This window comes from Lepisosteus platostomus, chromosome 5, assembly GCF_059453375.1.
Source record: "Lepisosteus platostomus isolate fLepPlt1 chromosome 5, fLepPlt1.hap1, whole genome shotgun sequence".
NCBI lineage: Eukaryota > Metazoa > Chordata > Actinopteri > Semionotiformes > Lepisosteidae > Lepisosteus > Lepisosteus platostomus.
In genome coordinates this window covers 13135839-13163704 of record NC_142615.1, presented here as the reverse complement: position 1 = coordinate 13163704, position 27866 = coordinate 13135839, and the positions used below count along the sequence as shown (strand labels likewise).

The window sequence follows — 27866 nt, the reverse complement described above, 5'->3', positions numbered from 1 at the left end:
CGTCGAAGGTGTCTCGAGACAGAGCCGGATCGACCTGTTGCAGGGGCACATGAGTCTCTTCCCGTGCCTGAGCCGGATGCACTATGTGTTCACGACCCTGAGCGACCATGCTGTGCTTCACTTCTCTCTAGCAGGGGCACAGGAGGACCGGGGCCCCGGCCTCTGGTGCTTTAATAAGGTCAGAAAAGCTGGTCTGGTGGGATAATCTCAAGTACGCCATCAAAGAGTTCAGTATCTCGTATGGCCTGTCCCGGGGGCGGGAGAAGGCCAGGCGGGAGAGAGAGCTTCGGGCTCGGATCACCTCAGAGCTCGGGCTCCTGGCAGATCACGGCGGGGGCTGCGAGCTCTTGCTGGAGCTGAGGGGTGAGCTGCAAGCCCTGGAGGAGGAGAAGTGGAGAGGAGCCAGGGTGCGCAGCAGAGCCCAGTATCTGGCCAAGGGAGAGAAGAGCACGAGGTTCTTCTTCGTCCTGGAGGAGGAGAGGCAGCGCAGCTCCTTCATCAAGGAGCTGGTGGGAGAGGACGGTGTGCGGCTCTCTGCCCCTGAGGCCGTTAGGAATGAGGTGTTTTCTTTTTATAGCGCCTTGTTCCGGTCCGAATGGGTGGATGAGCAGCAGACCCAGGCCATGCTGGCCAGGGTGAGTACCTGCCTGTCACAGAGCGATCGTGAGCTCTGTGACAGTGCGCTGAACTTGGAGGAAGTGCTTGAGGCACTTCGGGGCTCGTCTCCTAACAAGAGCCCAGGGTGAGATGGGCTCTCCTCCGAGCTCTACAGACACTTTCAGCAGTCCCAGGGGCCCCTCCTTCTGGAGGTGTTCCAGGAGATTGCCAGGACCGGCGCTCTGACCCCATCTATGAGAAGGGGGGTGATCTCTCGTCTACAAAAAGCAGGGGGATCCCTCCCTTTTGAAAAACTTTCGCCCGATCAGTCTGTTGAACACAGACTATAAGATCCTAACTCGTGTTCTCTCCCTCAGGCTCGGGAAGGTTCTGCCCAGGATCCTGTCGCCTTCGCAGACCTACTGCGTCAAGGGGAGAGACATCGCGGACACGGTGTGCTCCATCAGAGATGTCGTGGACCTTATGCGGGAGCAGCCGAAGGGCGGATACGTCCTGAAACTGGACCAGGAGATGGCCTTCGACAGTGTGGAGCATTCCTTCCTGTTTGAGGTCTTGAAGAGCTTCGGCTTCGGCGAGGCCTTCATCTCCTGGGTGAGGCTCGTGTACAAGGGGATCATGAGCTGTGTCAAGGTGAACGGTTCCCTCACAAGCTTCTTTCCAGTGACCAGGTCAGTGCAGCAGGGCTGCCCTCTGTCAGCTCTGCTCTACTCCTTAGTGGCTGAGCCCCTGGGTCTGGCGATCCCCAGTAAGGAGGGGGTGTGCGGTGTCACCTTGCCTGGGGGCACCGCCACCTCGTTGATATACCAATATGCTGACGACACCACACTGACGTTGGCAGAGGTGGCGGAGATCTCGGCCATTTTGGAGGTGGTGCAGGCCTCCTGCGCTGCCTCGGGCGGCAAGGTAAACTTGGAGAAGTCTGAGGTCATGCCATTGGGGAGGGCAGACCTTGCACCGCTCCTCGGCAACCCTTTCAGGGTGGAGACGGGTCACCTGAAGGTCCTTGGCGTCTACATTAGCGCTGATGAGCAGGCCACTGGGCTTCTCCTGTGGAAGGAGAAGCTCATTAAGATGAGGGCCAGGCTAAATCAGTGGAGACACAGGTCCCTGACCCTAAAGGGAAGGGTCCTGCTCGTTAACACACTGTGCCTGTGCCTCTTGTGGTACCCAGTGTCTGTGATGCCTCTTCCTGAATGGGTAGAGAACGAGATTAGGCAACTTGTGGTGGGATTCGTGTGGGAGGGGAAGCCTCCACGGGTTGCTCATGACACCCTCATTGGGGAAATCTCCAGGGGTGGGCTGAAGCTGTGTGATGTAGGCCTGAAGCTGAAAAGCTTTAGGCTGAAAGTAGTGAAGAAATTCCTTGACCTGGATAATGTCGGCATTTGGAAGATTTTTAATGGTACGGTACCTCGATGACTTGTGGGGGCTTGGGGCAGGAGACCCTCCTGATGAGGCTGACTCCGGGGCTGGTAAAACATCTGCCCCCCTTTTACAGGGAGGTCCTGCTGGCGTGGGGGGAGTTCATGTCCCAGCATGTCTCCTACACGCCGGAGACCCGGGCCCAGCTTCTGGAGCAGCCTCTGTTCCTCAACCCCCTGCTGGGGTCTCGATGGAACAGGCGGCTCTACGAGGCTGGCATATCCAAGGTCAAGGATCTTCTTTATGAAGTAAAGGACAGTTTTCTGCCCACCCAGGCTATTGTCGACGCTGTCCGAGAGGTCGACAACAAGCTGCCTGTCAGTAAGATCCATCAGGATTACGAGCAGCTCAAACTCGGTCTCCCGGACAGTTGGCTGGAGAAGCTCCGTCCACAAGACGGGGCAGCAGGCCCAGCCTGGCTGGAGCTGAGGGTGAAGTGGGGGGACCGTGGGGTGGACCTCCTGGAGTGCACCACCAGCATGTTCTACAGGCTGATAGTGGCGAAACGGTTCAGTGTGCCAATCTCTGAGGAGTTCTGTGGTAAGATCTTCCGCCACCTCGAGCCGACATGGATCTGGGCATGTCTGAGGCTGCCTTTCCTGCCCTAGAGATGCAAGCAGCTGGACTTCATCCGTCACAACTGCGTTTTCACCAAGATGGTACTGCAGCGCTTCCATGCTGAGGAGGACTCCCTCTGCCCTGTGTGCACGAAGTGGACGGAGGGGCTGCTGCACCTCTTTTTTTTCAGTTGTGATGGATTGAAGGATTTGAGGGCGTGCTTGACGGATCTGCTGGATGGCCTGTTTCGCGCTGTCCGAGGAGCTGTTCTTGACGGCGTGCCCTGGAAAGAGCTGTTCCTCTTTGGATACCGTGGGTCTACATCCCATAACCTTTAACAGCAGATGCCTGGGTGAGGATTTATTTTAAAAGTAAACATTTTAGTAAAGTCCGTTATATTGTTAAAATCTATAAGCATTATAAATATCAATTTTTTGCTTGTGCTTAAAAGTTATCGCTGCTAAATGTGTCTTATTCAATTATTTTAACACTTTTATGACCTATCCACTAAAATATAAAGACCAGCCCCACAATGCTCTTCTCAAAAAATAAAATAAGTTACATTTTTTGATTCAATGTAATTTCTTTTCTAGGCAAACACACATCATTTGAGGTTTGGGTTGCATGTGAATATTTTTAAGGTTTAAAGACTTTACATTCACGGTATGTGGAAAAGTATTTCAAACTTTTGTAAAGCTGTTGAGAATTTCTCATTAAAAATAAGCTTACGTATTTTAATTCAACGCGATTACTTTTCGCTCTCGATAAAACACGTGTGATTTTGGGGCAGGGGGATATGGTGGGGCATTCTAAAATATCACAACCATTTGAAAACTGTCTTGAGATATGTAGGCATGGTTACGGATTTGGAGTTTATGCTTAAATGAGCCGACTTGCCGGTTTTGAAGTGTGACACCTTAGCTGTCAGGCCCCGATATTGACTGCTGCGAAGATGGCTTCTTTAAGTAGTGAATCATCGGATTCCTCTGCTATGCAAACTGAAAAGGTAAGTTGCTAAAATATTTTTTCTGATAATGGAATTGTTGTTTCAATCTGCGCTTAGCGTATATCATTTTCAACACTTCGTCTTCTTTTTAGCAAAAGCTGACCCCGCACTCAGTGGTGTGTGACAGTGGCTGTCATGTGAGCACGTACGGGGAATCTGGTGTTGGTGAACCGTCAACGACTGATGATAAAGAGTCGCTACAAATAGTCAATATTAAACCGCGAAGAGTGTGGAGGAAACGAAAAACTCTAACACAAAAGAGGCATTAAAATGGTAAATAGTTTAGGTAAAAAGCATGCCTATTTATTTTGTTAAGCCTTCCTTTTCTTTTTTCCTTTAATAGAATAACGAAGAGGTCGACGCATCAATCTTCTAACTACCATCGAGCTTGAATGTTTCGTGTCTGTGCATATGTATTCGCCAAAATGTTAATAATGATGATGTTCAACTTAGTTTAGCTAATGATGGCTCTAATGAGCCTGATGCTATGGATCAGATTGTAAAGTCGGTGGAATGTTGCATCTTCAGCCATTGTTTAAAGGGGGTTCTGATTGATGAATGCGAGGCCTGTTTGATTAATCATCCAGGTCAACGGGGTCACACATGCCTGGTTGACGGGTGCGCGGATGGGTACGAAGATGTGTCGTTTGCTGCGTTAGAAATTTATACGTCTCTCAGTTTAGCCCAAATTTTATCGGCTGTTCTGTACATCGCCAGGGGCCTGGGTGCCTATACCATTACAAATCATACTGAGCGGAGTATAAAACACTTGCTGAGAAACATAATTGACAACCGATCGCCATATGAGTGTGTACGCTCCTTACTTGAAAAGGTAGATGGAAAAATACTAGACGTGACTTTTGGTGCATTGCAAAAGAAACATTATACTTATTTTTACACAAGAGAAAAAAAGATCTATGTAAAACCATGGCTGTGTTTTAGAGACGGGTGAGCCATCGTCCAAAGAATGAAGAATTCCGAATATATACGTTAGAATTCTTACAAAGAGTTCTTTACACCCTTCTTTCTGCAAAGCTTGAAATTAAAATCAATAAACAGAATGCTCATGTCCTTGAATTTGTTAAAGAGATAGATGTGTATGTAAAGAACATGAGTGAAATTACTGTGATTCTGATGTTTTCAGATTAGAAACTGAAGCCTGGCGGATTCAGCGGTGTGTATTCCAAAATACAACGTATTTTATATAGAACCTGTGGTTACACCGTCCCTCTGATCACTCAGGCAAATTTATTTGATCTGTTAGACAGAGTTGCCCAGTTTGGTGTTCATGGCTATAGAAATGGCGAGGGAAAGGGCCTTATGAATGCTTTTTCAGATGCTGCTGAGTTTCTGAACAATGTTGGGGTGATAGCTACAACTGATTTTCTGCACCAACATTTAATTGGTGATTGCAAGCAGTAGTCTGTAACGTGTGTGAAAAGTTCAAAAGTGTATACTGGGATGTTTCCTTTGATGTTTCTGTATTTGAAAACCTACTGATGAAGTAAAGTGGTTCACATTTCACATGTTATTTGTCCTGCGAGTTCTTTCCGTGAGACTTTGTGTGTGTATGTGTGTGTGTGTGTGTTTACACGCCCTTGCTGTATTTTGAGACTTGCTGTCAGGGTCAACCACACTGTCACCGGACCCTGGCTGCAACAGCCCACACCCCGGGATCTCGCGGCCCACTTTACTCAGTGTGTGTGTGTGTGTGTGTGTGTGTGCGCGCGCGCGCGCGCGCGCTTGATGTTTTTTGAGACATGCTATCAGGGTCAACCAGTCTGACACCTGGCTGCGGCTGGTGCCGCTTACACCCCGGGAACTCGCGGCCCTCACCAGACTCCCCACACACCGCCGTAACGCCCCGATTCCTTAGGGTTATAATAGAGCGCGCTGAAACCTACGGCAGACTTGATCACCTTCCAACCCTCGTCGCTAATACGTGCTTTCATACACTTATTTATAAATTGAGGGGGATGCGATGGTGGGTATTTGGACCCTGAGGCCCAGGGAGTGGAAGGCGGGACAACAACACTCATAATGACACACCATTGGCTCTGGAGGGGGCGGGACATCCACTCGTAATGATGCACCATTAGCCAAAAAGGGGGCAGGACATCTGCCCATGGCGGCCTCCCATTGCCTGAAAAAGGGGGCGTGGTACCTGTCAAAAAGTTTGACGAAAGGTGTCACTTTATTCTACTCACAGGCCAAAAACAGCCCTCGGCTCATCAACTCAATCCGGAACTCCTGGTCTCACAACCGCATTCCCTCGGTGCTTTCCTACCACCCTAACCCAATTTCTATCCCCAGGACCATCATTAACAATGACTCCATTTTACAGGACGATCCCTCCATCGGTACTCTTTTTTCCCGACCGCCCAATCATCTCTTATCGCTGACCACCACATAAGCTTCTTGTTCACAGCTCCCTCGCACTTGGCACCTTCCCCTGCAACAGCACTCGCTGCATCACTTGCAAATACATATCTAACGACATTCAGGGCATCACAGGACAATTCCGGATAACCCTGACAACATCCTGTATCTCATTTACTGTATCGCTTGCAAAAAATGCCCAGCTATCTACATTTGGGAAACCAAAAGGAGTCTAGGAGAACGCTTCAGAGAACATATTAGGGCTGGGAAGGTTAAAGATTTCTCCAAGCCCATAGTTTTTCTTTTCACCTCAAATGGCCAGGATCTCTCAATGACTGACTTATTTTAATGTAATCTTCTCTATTCTCTTGCAGGTCTTGACTTCATACCTTTCTTCACCTCTCTCCACTTTGCACTTCCTGAGTGGCCTCTCTGCCGCTCCTGCCTCCTCCCCTCTCCCAGCTTTTGTTCTTCTGTGCTATTTAACCTTTGTAACCTGCCCTGTCCTTCTCACACCTGAAGGCTTCACAGACGAAACGTTGAGTTTTCTCTCTTCTCTTTTCAGTATGGAATAAACCTATTACTTGTTCCTTTGCAGACTACACATGCTGACATAGTTTAGTTCAGGTGGGTAGCTGCTTTAATATACATTTGTAAATGTCAATTTAAAACTGTAAAAATAGTAAGATTATAACTCCACTTTAAAATGTGGCAAGAAATAGACACATGGCAGGCTACACCCTGGAAAGGACACCAGTCCATCACAGGGCAAAGATATAAAAAATAAACATATAGGCAGCACATATCAAGCCTTACAAGAAATCATTAACACCCTCAACACACACCACAGGTCCATTAAACTCAAATACACCAAGCATGGTAGCCTGATAGACTTCCTAGACACCACCACATACAAAGTTTCTTCCTTCAACAACACAGACAAACTGGACATCAAGGTATTTTTCAAAGACACATTCACACGGCTTACTGCACAAGGATAGCTTCCACCCAAAACATACTTTCAAAGGACTGGTAAAATCACAACTCCTACACTTCCACAAAATCTGTACACAACAACAAGACTTTGAGGAAGCCATTAAACACTCTTCCAAGCTTTATGCCAGAGAAGATACACACAAAGTTTCCTCAAAAATGTGGCACAAACATTTCTAAATAGAAAAACTCCAGATGACAGAAAAATACCCCTCAACACATCATATTTTCAACTCAGCATAAAAACCAACCAAAAACCATGATATTAGAAAACACAAACATACTGAGGGAGCACAAAATCATATCTGCACACAGAAAAAAACAAAAACCTTTAGCATTAATTAGACCAAAGCAAGCTAAAACCTGTACACAACAGATCATATACACCAAGAGCCAAACATTTCATAACAGAAAACAACTATCCAAAACAAAGAAACTAAAGAAATCTTCCAGTTGCAAAGGGCACTCTCAGAAAACATCAATAACGCTATCTACAGCATCCAGTGCAAAAAGTGCGGGGTGACCTATGTGGGGGGAACGGGTAACTCCATCCGAACCCAGCTGACACAACACAGGTACATCAGGAACCACGGGACTGGAAAGCAACCCCAACTGGACAGAGACAGAAAGAAAGAAAAAGGAAAGGGAGTGGATCAAAAGACTTAATACTATCTTTACACAAGACCTGTACATCAGAAAAACTGGGAGGGTTTTAGTCGTTGGAAGGAGAGTCCTCTCCTTGTCCCAGATGGTCCCCTCTCGGATAAAGTCTGGGAGAAGGAGCTTCGTTCCCCTCTCCTAACTAGCCAGATCCTACAGGGACTGGAACTCTTCACCATACTAACACGCAACAAACAGAAGAATAACTGAAACCAATCAGCTATGGAAACTCACACAGCTTGCACAGTCCTACTAGGGAGGAAAACAAAAGACCCTGATTGCCTATTGAGATGTTAATGGTCCATGCATAATCCCCACCAGGGAAAGCAGAAACCCATTCACCAACTGAAACTGCACCTACTCATACAGAAACGTACAGAAGGAACACAGACCATAGGATACAAACTAGCCCCCTAGGAGGAACTACAACACACTGCCCCTTACAAAACAGGATAAAAACAAGCCAGCATGGACACAGTGTTCCAGAACAATGCCTGAAGAAGACCCAGGCAGAAACATAGCGACACACAGAAAGGCAAGATAGTCTTCCTATGGAGCCACAGATTCTACAGAGTTAAAGCTGCCTAACAGTGGAAACCTAACGGTGTCAACGAAGCTTTAGGCATTTAAATGGTAAGTATGGATCAATCCAGAGTTGACAATGCACGCAACCATATGGTCACCCTCCACACTGCCTACACAGCAAACATGTCAGACAGGATACCTTCCACCAAGGAACCAGGATCATCTACAAAATGATCCAAACAGTCCACCATTTACAAAACACAGCAGTTTTATTGGACGGGAGAACCGAGCACCCGCCAGCCTACGACGGAAGACCAAGGAACTCATAAAACCTGCCAAGCCACCTAAACTCACATATCTGAAGCTGGTAAGCAATGCCAAAAATTGGCTTCACACCACACTGCAGATCCTCGAAGAGCACTACGACGAAAATCTGTCATACAACTAGAGGATCTTGAGCTTCCCCACTGGGAGGAAGCTTTCACACTTACTTCCAACTGATCAAAGAAACATTATGGGAGGAAATTGCAGAACACCACCTTTGGACCCTACAGTACACAAACTATCAATACTGGGTTAGGGAAGGACACTCGGGCAGATCAAATTATCACAGCAGTTTTTAAATTCTACAACAACTTCTACTGGAAAGACTGCGAACAAGACCAAGTAAGAGTTAAGTTGTTTTATAAAGTCATTATTTTAGAGCAAGGTATAATTCTGATAAAAATACAATAAACAATATGGTGAAGCTATTGGAGAGAAAATTAAGGCTCGGTTAAGAAACTGAAACAGTCTTGACTTGTTCCTTTACACAAAAGTTATTTATTTTCAAAAGAGACCCATGAGGATTCCTCTGGTGTGCAAGACCTGCCTGAAGACATTTGACCAGTTTCCTCTTCACCTAAAGAGGGTGTGTATGAAATGAGCCTCAGCAGAGGAGATCAGCAAGGTCCTTCTCCAGGCCAGGAAGGACTTGTTGAATCACTTGAGGAATCGGCAGGTCAGGGATTGCAAGAGCATAGGGCTCATGTGTGGTGAGAATGTGAGACTGGCGGAGTCCATGGACTGTTTTATGTGGAATCTTGAAGACACATCAGCAAGGTAAGATATTTATAATTTATAAGGGTTCTTCTGTTTCATTTCTAACCTTTACCTTTATGTAAGGGTATGTTAAAATGATATACCAGTGGTCCAGATGCCCTGAGCAAGAGGCTGCTGTCCAGGAGGAAGAGATGCCAGAGACTGAAGTGGAAGAGGAAGGGGAAGATGTGAGTTCTGGAGAACTTTCTATTTTTTCCAAATGTATCTTTTGTTTTATACTTGTATTCTAGTTTGTCTTAGAAGTAAAAATGTTTAAATGTGTATTTTGTATTCCTTCTGTCCCCCCAGTTCTTAAAAGCCATCAGCAGGCTTTCAGGAAGATGGTGACCCAGGCTGGACTGGACAGAACGCACTCCCTGGATGCTCCTCACCTGGCTGGGTTTAAACAGGACCTTACCAAGGATCTTGGAGTGGCAGATTGCTCTCAGGAGGTATTTATTTTTTAAAGGCATTTAAAATTGAGCAGTGATATTTCCATAGCACATGTTTTTACTCCTTAGCTTAAAATTCACCCATGTGAAATCTCAGCCATAAACATAGTGACTCTACATTTATCAGGTAGAAAATGTTTCCAGATTACTGTTTTTATGGATCCATCTGCATCTTCCTTAAACTTTGTAAAGGGCCTATCCAAAACAACAATTATTGTAACCAAATGAAGACCACTGGACTGTCTCACCAAATCATTGCTAATTATATTAAGAACATAAACCATTTTCCGGGCTACATCCTAAATGATATCAGTGTGAAAGTAGAGGATCCCAGCCTGCCTAACCTCATCATCAACTTCCAAAGTATCCTAAAGGATATTCAGAAGAAGAACAGTAAGAATGTTGCCAAGAGATTACTAAAATTAGGTCATTTTCATTATAAAACTTCTTTCAGTTGTACTTTTAATTTGAATACAAAAAAAGTTGATGAGTACGAATTTCTCAAACAGATATAGACAGTTGCAGAGTCCAGAACCAAGTACGAAGGATTGCTGGAAGGTGTTGATGGTTGCAAAGAGAGATGTGTTGCACAGACTGGGCAAGACATCACCTTGCCTGAGCAGCTTCTTGTACTGTATTACCTGCAGGCCTTTCTCCACCTGAAGCACCTGCAGCACCCAGGGGTGGTAAAGAACATGTTAAATCTTTGCGCATAGCGCTCCTTTGGAAGTACTTTGTCCAAGTTCAAAAGCAATCGTGGGATTTACTTCATGCGTGCAAAAAGCATGCCTCGCACGACAGATTTAAATGGGGAATGGAGCCTGCTTCTTGCTGTTTTTCCTGTGGTTGCAGTTACAAAGTTGATCGTGCTTTCACATTCTGTTAACAGTATTCACTGGCTGAGCTTTATCAGTTGGTTCGTAAAGGAATCTCTGCTTCGGTTCCAGAAAAGTCATCTGTAGTGTGTTTTTTTCCGTGCCCATGGCAGTGTTTTAAAGCTGGTAGTAATGGCGGCGAAGTTAATTTTTTATCCTCTTTAAAAGAATAAGGACGGGCTGGGGCGAGCTCCATTTACCACTCTTTCAGCTAACCACCGAACTCGCGAACTGATTACACTGCAGAGCCACAGGCGCCTCGCTTTTCTCCATTCTCTGGGTTAGGGTGAAAAAAAAACTTTGCTGGTATTAGCTGGCCTGCTGGGAGTACCTCTTCTTCACTGATAAGCAAGATTTGTGTTTCATCTTTCGCAAGCTGTATAGATTTCTTTCAAAACAAGTTGTTCCAGAAAGGAAACGAACACTTGCATGCACCTGAATTAAAAGGCATGGGATTTGCCCATAAGGATAAATTCTGTACAGTAAGACAGGAAGAAAGGCACCGCTGGGAATCGGACCCAGGATCTCCTGTTTACTAGACAGGCGCTTTAGCCAACTAAGCCACGGCGCCGGCAAGGTGCTGTCCTTTGACAGCCACTTGGACACGTCTCAACTGCTCTGAGACATCTGCGTTCGGTGTGAACCGAGCCTGCTCGCCTTGCAAGTTGCCTCATTTACATGCGATAGTTCCACCACTAAGAGAAAGGATGAGAAATGGCTTTTATCCTTCACTTTTCATGTCAGAGGATCTCTATCTGCTTTCCCTGTACAAGAGGATGTCCAACTCATGTAGCTAAAGACGTAGACGACAGTGCTCCACTGAAATCTTGATCTCACAACCCTCGGCATGACTCCGCTGTGTTCTGCTTTAGACAAAGGGGGGAAAAGACTTCTTTCATCACACGTTTTGCACTGTTTACGGTGTTTGCAGTGCTCTTTCTTAAATGAAAACCAGGAATCGGCACCATATGAGGTGAGACTAGATAATATTGGAACAAGTAGCCTCGCCATTCCATGCGTGACGTGAGCAAAGTGTAATTCCTGTCTTTATAGTGTGCTTGTTAGAGACATAGCTGGCACCCAGAGCGCTTTAAATCCGGGAGTCAGCAGCCCAAGACAAGAGAGTTTTCTTCGTCTATGTTTTTTGCGTGAAGGGGGAAACCATGCGTGTGCTGGAAACGATCTTAGTATCGAAGTGCCGTCCCACATAACCGATCCGAACAATCTAATTTACAGAGGAGCACTGCCGGAGCTTATCGTTGGCAAACTGAAGACCAGGCTGACCTCTTCTGTGACTCTTGAACACTGAGTCTCAAGGTTGTGAATTCAAGCTCCACGCTGGCGGAAAATTCCGTAGGTAATGATCACATTTTCTTGCATGCTAATCAAAAGAAATATTAAGAAACTTTTCCCGATACCAGTTTTTTACAAAAGTAAAGGCACACGGCATATGTGTGCCACATCACGTCCGAGTTTAGTGACAACTACCTCAGAGATTGTAAGCTGGGTAGTTTCAGATCAGATCACTTTTTTTATCAAAGGTTCAAGCAAACCCGAATACTTTTGCAAGAGACATTTCAGAATCCCAGTCAAATCCAGTAAGATTGCTGGTACCTTTGAATTCGACTGAACTATAGCACAGATCTGCAGTCCACCATTAGAATACTGTGGGTGTGTTGTATAAGCCATACCGTCCAAAATAGTTCTAAAACAGGAGAAGCATCCTCGTTTAGGAATGTGGTATAAAGTGAAATGGTCTGGGAAGAGTCCTACGTTTGAACAGTTCAAAATAGACGTAAAGGGGTATTTACGGACTCTTTCGAAATGTATGAACGAGCTGTGCGGACCTTATCTTTATTTACCTTGTGTAATCGTTTTTCATAAAGTGTAATTGTATTATAGTGTAACGCAGCGGGGGCTCAGGCGGGCGCCCTTGCCGCATCTGGTCGGCCCCTGCACCCTCCGGGGCTCGAACCCGGGACTTCCGCGTCTCTCTGCAGCGACCTAGCCCCGTGAGCCAAAGAGAGATCTCTCCACAGCCCAGTAGCTGTGGTCCTGCTATCACAGGGAAGGGCGGTGACGTCACCCGCTCTGGTACGCCGGCTCTTACACAGCGCCCTGTCGGCCGTAAGCGTTACACTCTCCCCCGCTTAAATCGCCGTCCCCGGCGAAGGGCTATCCCACCCCGCTTCTGACACCAATGTAACGCAACGGGGGCTCACGCGGGCGCCCTTGCCGCATCTGGTCGGCCCCTGCACCCTCCGGGGCTCGAACCCGGGACTTCCGCGTCTCTCTGCAGCGACCTAGCCCCGTGAGCCAAAGAGAGATCTCTCCACAGCCCAGTAGCTGTGGTCCTGCTATCACAGGGAAGGGCGGTGACGTCACCCGCTCTGGTACGCCGGCTCTTACACAGCGCCCTGTCGGCCGTAAGCGTTACAATAGCATGTGCCCCTGACGATTTTCTTGATACGTTATATGTGCTCTTGTTTGTATTGTATGTAGTTTTGTTGTTCAAATAAAACGTAAAGGACACAACTTTCCGGATGCGGCTGCTGTAAAAATAAAATGACATCAAGGGTGCTGTACGCAGAGGTCTGAAACCTGCTCCACAGAAGATCTTTATCCAGAGGTGTTAAAGAAGTCGAGATCTCGCCATGAGAGGGGAAGCATCTCAGAAAAAGCAGGTGCAGTCGGTTCCACAGTCATAACGCCACTAATTCGGGCGACAAGAGCAAAACCCACCCGGCTTCCTGCGGGCAAGTAATGAGACAAAGAGACAGCGCACAGCGGGTAGCGTGGCCGAGCGGTCTAAGGCGCTGGATTAAGGCTCCAGTCTCTTCGGGGAAGTGGGTTCAAATCCCACTGCTGCCAGGTGCTCCTGTTGAACCCCCTTTCAGCAGTCTTCAGACGAACGAAACTGCTTTTTGGCAGTCTCTCGAGAAACTAAGCAAAGTGTTTAAAGATACTTTCTCAGCTTGACATCAAGGCACAAAACAAAAACCTTCTTGCGTCCTCTCAACCCAAAAGCGCTTTGCCACTTTTTGCGTTATGCAGGGAACGATGTCTGCCCAGATCACTTTTGTGTCAATGCAAATCGTAGTGTGCCCGGCGTTTTAATTTTGGCTGTGCTGGCGTGCTGCTTCTGTCTGTGAAACTTGAATGTTCTGCTTCTTCACACCAAAATCGTCGGCGGGGGTTGAGCTTGTTAAATCTTTGCGCATAGCGCTCCTTTGGAAGTACTTTGTCCAAGTTCAAAAGCAATCGTGGGATTTACTTCATGCGTGCAAAAAGCATGCCTCGCACGACAGATTTAAATGGGGAATGGAGCCTGCTTCTTGCTGTTTTTCCTGTGGTTGCAGTTACAAAGTTGATCGTGCTTTCACATTCTGTTAACAGTATTCACTGGCTGAGCTTTATCAGTTGGTTCGTAAAGGAATCTCTGCTTCGGTTCCAGAAAAGTCATCTGTAGTGTGTTTTTTTCCGTGCCCATGGCAGTGTTTTAAAGCTGGTAGTAATGGCGGCGAAGTTAATTTTTTATCCTCTTTAAAAGAATAAGGACGGGCTGGGGCGAGCTCCATTTACCACTCTTTCAGCTAACCACCGAACTCGCGAACTGATTACACTGCAGAGCCACAGGCGCCTCGCTTTTCTCCATTCTCTGGGTTAGGGTGAAAAAAAAACTTTGCTGGTATTAGCTGGCCTGCTGGGAGTACCTCTTCTTCACTGATAAGCAAGATTTGTGTTTCATCTTTCGCAAGCTGTATAGATTTCTTTCAAAACAAGTTGTTCCAGAAAGGAAACGAACACTTGCATGCACCTGAATTAAAAGGCATGGGATTTGCCCATAAGGATAAATTCTGTACAGTAAGACAGGAAGAAAGGCACCGCTGGGAATCGGACCCAGGATCTCCTGTTTACTAGACAGGCGCTTTAGCCAACTAAGCCACGGTGCCGGCAAAGTGCTGTCCTTTGACAGCCACTTGGACACGTCTCAACTGCTCTGAGACATCTGCGTTCGGTGTGCACCGAGCCTGCTCGCCTTGCAAGTTGCCTCATTTACATGCGATAGCTCCACCACTAAGAGAAAGGATGAGAAATGGCTTTTACCTGGCACTTTTCATGTCAGAGGATCTCAATCTGCTTTCCCTGTACAAGAGGATGTCCAACTCATGTAGCTAAAGACGTAGACAACAGTGCTCCACTGAAATCTTGATCTCACAACCCTCGGCATGACTCCGCTGTGTTCTGCTTTAGACAAAGGGGGGAAAAGACTTCTTTCATCACACGTTTTGCACTGTTTACGGTGTTTGCAGTGCTCTTTCTTAAATGAAAACCAGGAATCGGCACCATATGAGGTGAGAGTAGATAATATTGGAACAAGTAGCCTCGCCATTCCATGCGTGACGTGAGCAAAGTGTAATTCCTGTCTTTATAGTGTGCTTGTTAGCTGGCACCCAGAGCGCTTTAAATCCGGGAGTCAGCAGCCCAAGACAAGAGAGTTTCCTTCGTCTATGTTTTTTGCGTGAAGGGGGAAACCATGCGTGTGCTGCAAACGATCTTAGTATCGAAGTGCCGTCCCACATAACCGATCCGAACAATCTGCTTTACAGAGGAGCACTGCCGGAGCTTATCGTTGGCAAACTGAAGACCAGGCTGACCTCTTCTGTGACTCTTGAACACTGAGTCTCAAGGTTGTGAATTCAAGCTCCACGCTGGCGGGAAATTCCATAGGTAATTATCACATTTTCTTGCATGCTAATCAAAAGAAATATTAAGAAACTTTTCCCGATACCAGTTTTTTACAAAAGTAAAGGCACACGGCACATGTGTGCCACATCACGTCCGAGTTTAGTGACAACTACCTCAGAGATTGTAAGCTGGGTAGTTTCAGATCAGATCACTTTTTTTATCAAAGGTTCAAGCAAACCCGAATACTTTTGCAAGAGACATTTCAGAATCCCAGTCAAATCCAGTAAGATTGCTGGATCCTTTGAATTCGACTGAACTATAGCACAGATCTGCAGTCCACCATTAGAATACTGTGGGTGTGTTGTATAAGCCATACCGCCCAAAATAGTTCTAAAACAGGAGAAGCATCCTCGTTTAGGAATGTGGTATAAAGTGAAATGGTCTGGGAAGAGTCCTACGTTTGAACAGTTCAAAATAGACGCAAAGGGGTATTTACGGACTCTTTCGAAATGTAAGAACGAGCTGTGCGGACCTTATCTTTATTTACCTTGTGTAATCGTTTTTCATAAAGTGTAATTGTATTATAGCATGTGCCCCTGACGATTTTCTTGATACGTTATATGTGCTCTTGTTTGTATTGTATGTAGTTTTGTTGTTCAAATAAAAAGTAAAAGACACAACTTTCCAGATGCGGCTGCTTTAAAAATAAAATGACATCAAGGGTGCTGTACGCAGAGGTCTGAAACCTGCTCCACAGAAGATCTTTATCCAGAGGTGTTAAAGAAGTCGAGATCTCGCCATGAGAGGGGAAGCATCTCAGAAAAAGCAGGTGCAGTCGGTTCCACGGTCATAACGCCCCTAAGTTGGGCGACAAGAGCAAAACCCACCCGGCTTCCTCCAGGCAAGTAATGAGACCAAAAAAGAGAGCCCAGTTGGTAGCGTGGCCGAGCAGTCTAAGGTGCTGGATTAAGGCTCCAGTCTCTTTGGGGGTGTGGGCTTGAATCCCACTGCTGCTAGGAGTCTTTGTGTTACAACCACCAAATGGAGCAATGTGTTAAAAGCTACTTTATCAGCTTAACATCAAAGCAGGGAGAAAAAAGCGTTTCTTCTTTTCAACACAATTTATCGTTTCCACCTTCAGCAGGGAAGTTTGTCTACCAAGATCACTTTTGAGTCAGTGCAAATCACAGTGCGCCCTCAATTTTAATGTCGGTTGTGCTCCTTTTTTCTGTGAAACGTTAATGTTCTGCATTTTCAAGTCGAGTCATCCTCAGGGGTAGAGCTGATTATGTCTTTCCGCATAGCGCTCCATCAGAAATAACTTGTCTAAGTCCAAAAGAGATTGTGGGTTTCACTTCAAGCAATCACAAAGCATACCTCACATGTCAGATCTAAATGGGGAATTTGTTGGTTACGAAGCTGAACGTTTGTCCATGTTCTGCTAGAGTATCCACTGGCTTGCCTTTATAAGCAGTCTTGGAAAGATAAGCTGTGCTTCATCTCAGGAAAAATCATCAGTACTGTCATTTTATTCTGTGTGTATGGCAGTTATTTAAAGTATATAAAAATCACGAGTTCATAGACTTATCCAAATATCAACGGGACCTTGTAAACCTGTCAGAAGAATTCCTTCAATCCAATAGTTTCACTCCAGGGAAAAGGCAGGGAAACATAGAGAATTCTTATTTAAAGACAACATCCGTATTGGATTGCATGTAAGCAGGCACCACTCAGAATTCCTAATATGATTTTGAATTCAGTTTTGCAGTGCTTTAGTGCTTTACTACTTTCAGAGAGTCCTTTATTGACCTTGCTGAAGCAGAGAAGCGACATAATCACAATTGTGACCAGTTTTTCTGCTGTTTCTGGTTAATACTGATTATTATTTTGTATTTTGATTAGTATTTTTCGTAGCGTTCTTCCTCAGCTTTTTAGTTATTTGGTGAGCAAGAACCACTGAGAACGAGTCTGAATCAATCAAGAACAGATATGGTACTGCTGTCCTGTGTATTACTGCTTCATCCTAATTGAGCTTTTCAGTGTTGAAGAAGACGTTTCCAATTTCGATTGCTGGTTTCAGAGGATGTGCTACAAGATCACAGATTCATTTGAAAAGATTTGGAGATGCATTGGCTGGGATTCAAACCTGGCTCAATTGCATGAAGGCACCTATACTCAGCAACGAGAGGAAAGGAGAAGGGGCCAGAGGTAGTGTGGCTGAATGGTCTAATATGCTGGATTTTAGGCTCCACTCTCTCAGGGGCATGGGTTTAAATCCCACTACTGCCCAATGTTTCAAGACCTTACTTCCTGTGATTTGTAATATGGTCAGTAAAAGCACTTTATGTAAGTATCTCTTATGTCAGCGCTACAAGTCACTTACTGCTCCACAGGACCGGGGTTCAATCCCTGGCATCTTCAGGTGTTTTATATAACTGTACTCACATTGAAATCTTCTGTTGAGTGAGAACTCTTTGCTCGTGTTCATAGAGAGCCAGGTTTACCTTTTGAATCTCACCCGGGATTTCCTGAGAGATGATTCAGCGAGCGAGTCCTCCCTCTGGACTCCGCACTGAGCTGAAAGCTGTACGAATTCCTCACTGTGTGTCCTGTACTGTTACAGGTGGTCCAGCGTAAATGTGCAGCACAGTGATATGAACAACTTGAACTTTTTCTGTATGTGAAGGAAAATGCAAAAGAGCATGTAAAGTATTGATCATATAAAATATCCATGGTACAACTCGATAAAAAACTGAAGCACAAAACAGCGACTTTTGATGATTACAAGAGATTCAAGAAACACAACCGTCCGCAGATGGGTTCGGATCCTGAACGCTTAAGTCAAAAGAACAAAAGCGAAGTAAACTCTCTTCATTGTCTTATAGTTTATGTAATAAAACAATTTTTTACTTTCTTTATAATTTAAGTTTCAGTTTAGGAAAATCGTGCCCAGAAGCTACCAAAACTGGTAATGTTCACATAATGTGTAATGCCAAAGCAGCAGTTGGGGTGGGAAACAAAAGGCATTTCTTGGAATGAATCCTAAAACTTCATAGATGGCGTTCTAGGACTTCTCGCTTCAGATAAAGCTGTCAATACATCATAGATTTCTACTCAATCAATATCAGCAGTGTTATCACTACCGAGCACTAAATATAGATCCTGGCAATAATTCATGAGTTGTTTGTTAGAAAATTGTTTATGTTTTTTTTTAAACATATTTTCAATACCAGACAAAAAGTCGAAAGTTTCCATTTCATGCAACTGATGAAATCTCTCTTCAATGGAAGTTATAAGTACAGTACATCCAAAATACTGCGGAATCAATCAAATTTACATGTTTCTTGTGGATCCAGAAGATCATTTTGAGACTCAAAACATGCCTGTCTTTTCTTTTTTCGAGGACGAAGGAGTAGCAGCAGGAGTAGCAGTTATGGCAAGAACGTGTTTAGAGTTCAGGACTTCTAATTTCTAATGCAGAGCCATCGACTCAGAAAGCACCGCCCGCGATAAAAGAAATTGCAGAATTGGTCTGTTCATGCTGCCTACACGCTTTGAATTGCTGGCATTTTCTGCAAGCGTTCCTTTTTGAGGGTTCATGAAATTCCTCACATTTGAGCCAACACTAAAATATTTCATTCGGGGTCGCCTAATTCATAGTGCAAACCGAATCTACAGGGGAATGCTGTGGCACATGAAGCCGTTTGTTATTCTGTTGTGAGGTGTGAGGGGCGGAATGCAAATCGAGTTGGTGAATAGAAAATGAAACAGGAGTGACTTCTTGAGCTACGAATTCCAAAAAGTATGAAAACCTGTGCATTTTAACAGTGCAGAATACTCACAAATTGCACTGAGTTGCTTGCTTTCTTCTGCTGCTTTTATATTTCAGTCATTCACTGTAGCACTGGAACAATTCAAGAGAGGTAAAAGCAGAAGCTGTCAGGAGTGGGATTTGAACCCACGCCTCCATTTGGAGACCAGAACACCCAAGCCAACTGGAAAGACACACGTCCTTGAGTCTGGCGCCTTAGACCACTCGGCCACCCTGACAAGTGAAAGCAAATGGTGTGCTGAATGCACCAGTAGTTGACTAAACTGAGTTTCTTCCCTGAAATTATTTGCTTGCGAAGAGCCAAGTTGCCTTGAATGGATCTTGGAAATCAAATATACGGATGGATTGTTATTCGGTTGTGAGTTTTGAGGGGCGTATTATAAATTGAGTTGGTGAAAAGGTGCTTTTTGTTAGTCTGTCGGGAGGCTGCACAAGGTGTTTAGAGGGAGAACTTCTAAAAGGCAGGCTCTCTATGTTTAACATCAAGAAAGATTTTTTTTTCTCAATGGAAATGCTCTTTGGCGCTTTCAGCTTTACGTAGGGAACAACGTCTGCCGAGACCACTTTTGAGCCAGTGCAAATGGTAATGTGCCACCAAGTATATTTAATATTGGCTGTGGTAGCGAGCTGCTTTTGTTTGTGAAGCTTTTACTTCTTTAAGCTGAATCATCGGCAGGAGTAGCTTATTAAATCTTTGCTCATTGCGCTCCATCAGAAATACCTTATCCATGTTCAAAAGAGATCAGGGGATTTACTTCATGCTTTCACATGGCATACCTTACACGAAAGATTTAAATGGGGAATTAATTGTGCTTCTTGATGTTGTTCCTGTGGTTGCCTTGGTTACAATGGTGAACGTTCTTCCACGTTCTGCTAGAGTATCCACTGGGTGGGCTTTATCAATTGGCTCGGATAGGTCATCAGTGCTCCGTCTCCAGAAAAATAATCAGCACTGTCTTTTTTCTGTGCGCATGACCGTCTTTTAAAACATATAAAATCACGAGTTCATTGATTTCTCCAAATAACAACAATACATTTTAACCCTTCAATCCAATAGTTTTACTCCAAGTAAAAAGCAGCGCAATATATAGAGAGATGACATTCAAAGATTTCAATGTTCTTATTGGATTGCCTGTATGCAGATATCGCTCAGAATTGCTTATATGATTTTAATTCAGTTTTTCTCTACTACTTTCAGAGTCTTTTATTGACCTTGCTGAAGCAGAGAAGTGACATAATCACAAATGCAACCAGTTGTGCAGCTGTTTCTGGTTAATAATCATTAATGCGAAAAAAAAAAAAGCTCCTTGCATTAAGATCAAGAGCAACCAACGCGCTCGCTTGTTGAGTTGGGTATTTTCCGAGCTACTCTTCCTTAGCTGTGTAGAGGTTTGATGGGTTTACTGAGACAATTATTCATTGCAGCAGTAATCACGAGGTGATTCGTTGTGGCTTTTAGAAAATCAATTGTCAGAACAACTAACAACGCACACACACGGGTTCAATACACGAGATACAGTTATTAATATAAATTGTGCACCAAACATATACCAGTCTGCCTGGATACAAGCGGCAGACCTTACTGTGAGGGTTATCAATACACAAGGTATATAATCTAGAAGAGATGCAAACACAAAGAGATACACAACAGAGAATATATGTCAATATATATCGTTCGGTTACCAAATCGCTAATCAGTGTTATTACCCACTGTTACTCTAAACTCGGAAGTAAATGCAATACTCATGAATTAAATTGATAACAACTTATGTTGAGGTACAATTGAATTCTCGAGACGCAATGTAGAACATGGGGTTTACTTATCCGCTGTGTATGGATTTGGAATTTCCTGGCACGAACACCAAACCAGCTGACAGGCTCTGTTGCAGCCTCGGTTCCAGCGGTTGTCCAATGGGCATTGTCCCGGCGTCCTCTGGCTACCTACCAACCAGTCGAGGTGCAGCTCAGAGTTGGACGGGCGGAGGAATCTGATTGCGGCGCGCAGGGCAGTCGTTGCTCCGAGGAGATCTACCAGCAGTCCGGCTGACTAGTAGAAAGTCTCTATGCACAGAGTGTGACTGCGAGTCCTCACAAGTCACTCTTTTGCCCGGGAAGAAGCTGGTTCGTTCCCGGACCAGTGCTGCTTCTGAATAAACTATTCAGGTTGTCGACAAGGGTCCAACTGTAGGCTGCCGTTGATCAAGCGGAGCATTCACGTTGGTAGAATTCTGAGTACGTACGGGATCCTCGGTCTCGTGCTTAGAACAAAGTCCAAGTCCCAGTGCAGACAACAGCAGTTGTCACATGATTGTCTCTGAGGATGCCCGAAAATGGCCAAGGAGAGCCCCGATCTGAGCTTGCGCTCCGTTTTTGACCAAGACACAGATGTGTGCTGATTGGTTGAGATTTTGGCGGGCATTGGAGACCCACGTGGTGTTACCACGCCCTGCCAATCCCTGATTGGTTGATCAAAGTGAGATATGAGTCACTTACTCCTGACGCTTAGGAATGCAGTCCAGATATCCAATCGGCACTCCCTAGAAAGATAGGCGCCAATGGATGACCATTGATCATGATAGCCAGGCTTAGCTAAGTGCATCTCCGTTTGGGAGCTGTCCCTTATGAAAAGAAAACATCTTAAATCAGCCTGCATGAATACTTTCTCTGTGGTTGCACCACAGAGAGGGAGAGTGAGATGGGGCCTCATTTAGGAAAGCACAGCAACGCTTAATTCTGTCTTATTAACAAGCATTGCCGCTACAGCTGTAAACTTATTTGGCGAGCATGGACCTCTGAGAAGGAGTCTGAATCCATCAAGAAGACAGGAATTCTAATATCGCACTGCCGTCTTGTGTACAAAATATTTGTTCAGCTCTAACGTCTGTGTGCGTTGACAAGGCATCTCAAAAGGACATATTAAATAAGAAAATGATCCTTTCTGTTACCATTCCTGCAGTTGGAGCGTTGTTTCACCCTTTTACGTTCTACAATATTTACAGACAAGGTTTTATCACTGGAGTTGTACAGAACAAGTGTGCATCAGTCCATGAAAATCATCAGTACTGCTGTTTTTCTATGCATTGTTTAATCAAGAGCACTTAAAAGATGCAAAAGATGGATTGTGTTCTGTGAGCACCTGCACATCTCTAAGTCACTTCCACAGGCGTCTATGTTGGGGATGTAGCTCAGTGGTAGAGTGCTTGTCTTAAATGTATGAGGTCCTGGGTTCAATCCCTGGTTTCTCCAAGTGCTTTATGTTACTGTGCTCACATCGCAGTCTTCTGTTGAGTGAGAACTCTTTGCTCGTGTTCATAGAGAGCCAGGTTTACACAATTAAACTCGAAGTGCTACAGTGTTCTCTGAAGTTTTAAATGTACCTCCAAATTATTTAGTTCTGTTAACTACCAAAGAATGTGAACTAATTTAAAGCCACATTCAGGAAATCCAGAGAACATCTTCACACTTGTCGTGGCTGTTGCAGAAAAACCTCACCCGGGATGTTGAATCTCACCCGGGATTTCCTGAGAGATCATTCACTGAGTGAGTCCTCCCTCTGGACTCCGCACTGAGCTGAAAGCTGCGCGAATTCCTCCCTGCATGTCCTGTACTGTGTAGCACAGTGACAAGAACGCCTTGAGTTTTTTTCTGTATGTGAAAGAAAATGCAAAAGAGCATGAAAAGTATTGATGGTATAAAATATCCATGGTACAACTCGAGAAAGAACTGACGGACAAAACAATGACATTTGATGATTACAAGAGAAACACAACCATCCGAATATGGGTTTTGATCCTGAACACTTGTGTTAAAAGACAAAGCAAAGGATATAACCTGTAAATGTCTTCATGTCTTACAGTTTATGAAATAACACAATTTCTTCCTTTCTTAATAATTTCTTACTATTGATAGATGCTTTTTTGAATTTTAACAGAATCACAATTACAGACATTTGGGGTTAAACTGTTATTCACATATTCACATATAATTATGAGACTCAAAATATGCCTGTCTTTTCTTTTTTCGAGGACAAATGGATTATTGAGGTGTAAAGATGGGTTCAAAACCAAAATCATCTGCTATTGCTGCTGTTTCTTCAAATCCTTTAATTGATCATTGATATCGAGGAATAATATTATACAAATTGTGGTTTTCTGTGAATTGCCAATTTTATTGTAATTACATCTTCGTTTACAGATGTCTTGCATGTATCACAAGGTATTACAGATGCAGCAATTCAAAATGGGTGGGGTATTTCGCGGCATACCCCGGTGGGCGTGTCGCGGTGTCACGCAGTATCACGCGGTTAATCGCGTCATTTGGTGTCATCCCGGAAACTATCCGGCGTCACCTTGTAAAACCGCCAGTGGGAGCTTAACCTCTCATGTACAGCATTTGAGCTTTTAATTTTGAACTGTGTATTACAGCATGTTAATCATCAGTCATTAAAATGTTGGTATATTTTATGAAAGCAAGATTGCTCAGTTGGACAAAAGTACACAACCTACCTTTATCAGAAATATTTATGCATCAAAGCCTTTACCGAAGATATTACTAATAGTATTAATAATGGATGACTTTGGACAAGCTGTATACTCAAAGTATAATTTCTTTAGCACATTTGTACAAGCACTTGGAATCTGTCCAAGCCATACTTTGTCAGGCATTTTGTTTTACTTCAACGGGCATAAAAACTTTCTTGCTTTTAACAGGGCGTTTCATAATTTCTAACTACGAAAATGATTTAAAATGCGACACTTATCATTCAACTAGAGCTCAAAATATCACAAGGATCCTCAAGAGCACAGCAAAGACTGTATTAAAAGATACTTGTATGTAGCAACACTTTCTTTTCCGTATACCAGATTTTATGGAACGACTTCAGAGGGGTGTCAGCCGGTCAGATTCCAGGAATCGGTACTTTAAAGGAAAAATACACACCGGTATTCCATTTCTCCCTAACGATTTTAAGCATCGAAGTATATAACTAGCATGTGAAATAGCGTGTGAAAAAATGGTAGTTTTAAGCTTTTCTGCTAATATAATATGGAATCGCGTATCTAAAGAATTTAATAACGATATGATTATATTCGTGTACTGCGACAGGGCTGTGTAGGGCTGTTTCGCCTCTCTCTTTATGCAACTTCCCTAGTAGCCTACTGGTCTACATGCCCAACTATCAACTCATGGGTTGTGTGTTCAAATCCAGCTTGTGCAAACATTTCTTTGAAAAAATAGAATAGCGATATTATGGACAATCAATTGACTTTTATATTTCAAAATATCACAACATGATCGATTCTAAGTCATTTTTGATAACAATGAATAGTCACCTTCTTCCCTTCTGACAATGGTCCCTGTTTCTGCTTCCTGCTTCTAGTGTGTGTGTGTGTGCAATAGAGTAAATTTTTATAGAGTAATGCAGGCTGGCCAGTATGCGTTACAATATAAACATTTATATTGATTTAAATCGTCATCTGATTTAAATCGCAAACGCGAGTTTAATTATATGTGTTTTTTAATCATAATCAGGCTAATGCAACATAAATTGATACAGTATCTTTGTCTTCTAAGTATCTTAATAAACTTTCAGCATACCTTTCTACCCGTTTAGATTTATATTTCTTGGGATTTTGGGATCAAACGTGGAAGGATTAGATTGTAATCGTTTTTATTTTTCAAATATGAGATTGTATTTCTGAATGTTATGTTACACCTACAGTAGTTCACTGCTTTAAATACATCGAATTAAGAAAGTTATGTGTAGCACTTTAGATATTTTTTGCTGAACCAGGGAAAATCTGATCATGTTTCTCTATAACAATAATAAAAAACTTTATTTTACATATCACCTTTAAAAGTGGCATCTCAAAGCAAAAAAGTAGATGGGAAAAACAGTTAAAAGGGACCAAAGTAAATACCAGACAAACACAAACGTGTTTTTAATAAAATGCTTTTATTCATATAGCAGAGAGTGGGAGGGACATCCAGCAGGGAGAGACACACACACCGGTTTCCATTGACAAAATTGTTTTTTTTCAATTCCTCTTGTCTAACAGGAATGTTTTGTTGTGGACAGACTGTTAGACAAGAGGAAAAGAGCGCCTCCTTCTACAAAGCATTTTGTTGATCCGATCACTAATTCTTTTCCAGTCGCACGCAGTAAGGGTTGAGAATCTCCGATTCACCATGCTACTATTGGTTTAACGGAGATTGCAAGGCAAGGCACTTTTGCCTCTGGACCCATCGAAATTTACAGACGTGGCCCACCCCCAGTAAATTTCAAAAGTCACAAGATTTCGAAACACGAGGGCGGCGTAGCGGTCGGCTCTTGCTTTCCCGTCTATGCCGATGCACTGCAAGTACAACCCCCCCTCCATCTCCTGAGTGATGGGTAGTTGGATATCTGGGAGAATTATTCGTCCCACTGGCGTCTGTGAATTCCGCTCTGTAAATGGTGCTTCCTGGGGGGAGATAGACGGCGGGGACAGCATCAACAAATTCCTGCGCGGTGGTGAGCGGAGAGGCTGGGATGGAGTGTCCTGAGGCGGTGTGTGCTCTGCGGGGGGCAGAGCTTCCGCCAGGCATTGCAACCTGCGCGGCGGGGAGAGGCACTTTTCGGGAGACAGCTGCTCAACTGTTTGACTGCTGGAACATACTGTCTCCTTCCTCTGCATTTTCAGGAGTGTCTCTAGCCTCCCAGTCCTCCCCAGTAATGCATCGTACTGCTCCCGCTGCTGCCGAAATGTCTCCACACAGATGCTGCTTCTACAGGTTGGCACCCTGGCCAGTGGCCGAGAGTAGAGACCCACGGCCTGTGGCAAAATAACATAATTCATGTAAGAAATAAAGTCACACAGTAGTATTCATCAGTCGCGGAACAGAAGTCAAAATAAACTTTTCTTTTTTTCCGTCTTACCGCTTTCTTTTTTACTGTCCTGGTGGTAGATCGTTTCGCCCGTGCGGTGTTTTCTTGAAGAACAGGCTACGAAGAAATAATTATAATTGAATTTAAAATTCAAAACAGCAATAATACCTTGTAATATACGCTGTAATCACGTATTTCAGATGAAGTCTGCTGTATTTGCTTACCCTTCGCTCTTTGGAAGCTGGGGCGGCAGAAGCACCCCGTCTCTTCCCGTAAAAGGTCTTGGTCTCCATATTGTACTATGGTCGCTGTAGTGCAGGTTCGCAGTTTTTTTTTTTGTGATGGGAGCTCACCCAATCCCTTTGTGTATTTATGCTATATTCACATGTACAGCTAGAATGTTCATTGTCTTCCAATGAAAGGCGGGTGCCTTTTGCCGAAGTCGGGAGACATTAGAGGCTTGCCACACCCGGACTGTTAAACCACCGCATTAGCACGTCAAAGCCCATTGAGGACCCGGGCGCAATAGTTGTTTTGTCCCTTGATTTACTGATGTGCATTAATTAAATCTTGTCATTCAGGTCTTTTTTTCTCTATTTGAATTGTCGTTTACACATGCACGACTTTAAAAGCTAGCAAGACAGGTTTCGATTCACATTAGCTGGCGAGCCTTGTTAACAAAAAAACGAATAATAATGTAACATGCCACTGTTTGTTCATGAACAAAGTTATACTGAGATTTCCTTAGATACGCAATTAAAAAATAAATAAAAAATTGAATCCCCTGCGGAACACATTCCATAAGAATCAGCAGTTTTACAGTATATATCGCCTTTAAAGGTGGCTTCTCAAAACGCTTTACAGGATAAAAACAACCAGAACAGCAACAACAACAATATTGTATTTCATTGCACTTTGAAAACCAAGTAATAACTTAACTATACGTGCAAACGTTTCATATGTTGCTGTTGTGAATGCCTGTGGATTGTATCTTATTTGCCTTGAGTCCTGGTTATCTCTCTCCCCCTTCCCCCCTCTCTCCCTCAATTCAATTCAATTCAAGGTGTTTTATTTGCATGACAGATGGGTACAATCAGTGTTGGGTATGTATATTTTGATATTTACACCCGGCGCGGCACCGAGGGAGCATCTGCATTTATAACTTAGTTTTTAAAATTAGTCAAGCAATATGAAGCATCTCCTTTTACTTTTAAGTCCCTTAAAGCACAGCTACTCACCACTTAAGATTGCTTTTTGATACCATCCTTACAAAAAGCAGAAACTTTCCGATGACTCACAGTACAAGTGGAAAGATTACAGATTTTAATCGTCTTTAATTTTGTTACGTTATACGTTTTAGGAACGTTTCATCTAAACAAACACCACAAAACTATTCTCGATTGTATTTCTGAATGTTATGTTACACCTGCAGTAGTTCACTGTTTTAAATACATCGAATTAAGAAAGTTAGATGTAGCACTTTAGATCTTTTTTTCTGAACCAGGGAAAATCTGATCATGTTTCTCCATAACAATAATAAAAAAATTTATTTTACATATCACCTTTAAAAGTGGCGTCTCAAAGCAATACTGTAGACTGTAAAAACAGTTAAAAGGGACCAAGGTAAATACCAGACAATCGCAAACGCGTTTTCAATAAAATTCTTTTATTCATTCAGCAGAGAGTGACAGGGACATCCAGCAGAGAGAGACACACACACTGGTTTTCATTGACAAAATTGTTTTTTTTTTCAATTCCTCTTGTCTAACAGGAATGTTTTGTTTGTGGACAGACTGTTAGACTAGAGGAAAAGAGCGCCTCCTTCTACGAAGCATTTCGTTGATCCGATCACTAATTCTTTTCCAGTCGCACGAAGTAAGGGTTGTAAAGCGCTGATTCTTATGGAATGTGT

At 43.9% G+C, this 27866-nt stretch overlaps 4 non-coding genes across 4 annotated transcripts; 1 reads left to right on the top strand and 3 right to left on the bottom strand.

Moving 5' to 3' along the window:
- Positions 1-11065: 11065 nt before the first annotated feature.
- trnat-agu (transfer RNA threonine (anticodon AGU)) lies at positions 11066-11139 on the bottom strand. The gene has a single exon. It is a non-coding gene; the product is annotated as a tRNA-Thr (tRNA).
- A 2218-nt stretch (positions 11140-13357) lies between these two features.
- trnal-aag (transfer RNA leucine (anticodon AAG)) lies at positions 13358-13439 on the top strand. Its single transcript has one exon. It is a non-coding gene; the product is annotated as a tRNA-Leu (tRNA).
- A 1008-nt stretch (positions 13440-14447) lies between these two features.
- On the bottom strand, positions 14448-14521 carry trnat-agu (transfer RNA threonine (anticodon AGU)). The gene has a single exon. It is a non-coding gene; the product is annotated as a tRNA-Thr (tRNA).
- Positions 14522-19194: 4673 nt separating this feature from the next.
- On the bottom strand, positions 19195-19307 carry trnal-caa (transfer RNA leucine (anticodon CAA)). The gene is made up of 2 exons: positions 19270-19307; positions 19195-19240 (listed from the first exon to the last, which is right to left on the bottom strand). It is a non-coding gene; the product is annotated as a tRNA-Leu (tRNA).
- Between the last annotated feature and the right edge of the window lie 8559 nt (positions 19308-27866).